The sequence below is a fragment of the Frankliniella occidentalis genome, unplaced genomic scaffold (genome assembly GCF_000697945.3).
Source record: "Frankliniella occidentalis isolate FOCC.00 unplaced genomic scaffold, Focc_3.1 Scaffold50, whole genome shotgun sequence".
NCBI classification, from domain to species: Eukaryota; Metazoa; Arthropoda; class Insecta; order Thysanoptera; family Thripidae; genus Frankliniella; species Frankliniella occidentalis.
In genome coordinates, this window is record NW_026267180.1 from 1,855,713 (window position 1) to 1,857,122 (window position 1,410).

Below are 1,410 nucleotides of genomic sequence, written 5' to 3' on the forward strand. Positions count from 1 at the left end.
AATTAAGAAAGAAATGTGAGTATTTCCGCAAACTGATTGAAATCGAAACATTATTAAATTATGAATGCAGTGCCACATTGATAACACCACCCCAGTGAGAAATGAGATATCGTTTAGATGTCGTTTAGATGTTCCCAGCGTCGGAAACTCATCGCTCTTTAAAAGAAACCACCCCAGTCCGAAATGAATGTTTGAGCGATATCGAAACGACATCGTTATGATGTCAGACAGTCCACTCCTAGCGAAATCGTGGAGTCGTCCGTGGGGTCCTCGAGAGTTCGCGGTTTGTCCCGCAGGGTCCTTGCGGTCTTGCGGGGGTAGTCCTGCTACACCCTCCGCGGGCTCGCCGGTGGGCCGCGGTGTCCTCGCGGTCCTGAGGGGTGACTCGCATGGTCAGGGGTTGACACGAGAGTTCACGGGGGTGATTCGCGAGGTCGCGGGGCGGTGCGTCGCGAGCGAGGTCGCGACGTTGAGAATTATTCGCGAAGTCCTGGCGTCAAAGTAGGTCACGGTTGTGGTCCTCGCGGAACCTTCCTGGCCGTCGCGGGCCCACCGCGGGGCACGTGCGGGCATGCTTTTGTTACTCCTCCTCCCAAGAGCAGAAATGGGCGTTTTGTATTGAGCTCAATAAACGGAAGTGGTAGATTGTTTCGTTATCATTTCGATATCGTTTCGACATCAACTTCTAAATCCAGCCTCTGCTCATAGATGGCACGGTATTTCTAGACTGTTTACCAATGGGTTCTACTCGACCGTCATAGTTTTCGATATGATCGGTCTCGTAAAAAGATGGTACTTTCATACAAACAAGGCTAACGCTATACTCCGGACAAATTTTTCCACAAATTTACGAATTACTTTAGTTTTTAACGTTCAAATTTGTTTCTCTCGCGCTGCTGACCTTCAGTACTGCTTGATCTACACCCCGCGTGCTGTTCGCTTCTGTTCAGAGCGATTTTAAATCATCTCACAATTTTTGGATGTAACTGCGTGTTATGCCGCGCATCAGCACGCGCACCCTCAAAGACTATCTCATATTACATGGCCGAGTAATTTGTACTGACCATGTCTGATATCTAAACGACGTCTAAACGACGTCTCCAACTTTGTCGGTAAAGTGTCGATCCAGTGACCACCTCAGCATCGAAATGACACGAAAATCGATTTTGGATCGACACCAGTAGATCGATATCCAATCGATGTGTTTTCGACATCTCATTTCTCACTGGGGTACCTTGCCGTTCATCTGAAAAAGATATTTAGAGTTAAAAGTTGATATTTTATTCACAGTCGAAATGGCGCCGACGTTAGCCTCGAAATTTTTCATACGGCCACTGACGGCGTTACCCATGTTGTTATTTTATGTTTATTGTATTCAACTTTTGGACACGTGACGTTTATTCTGTGCAT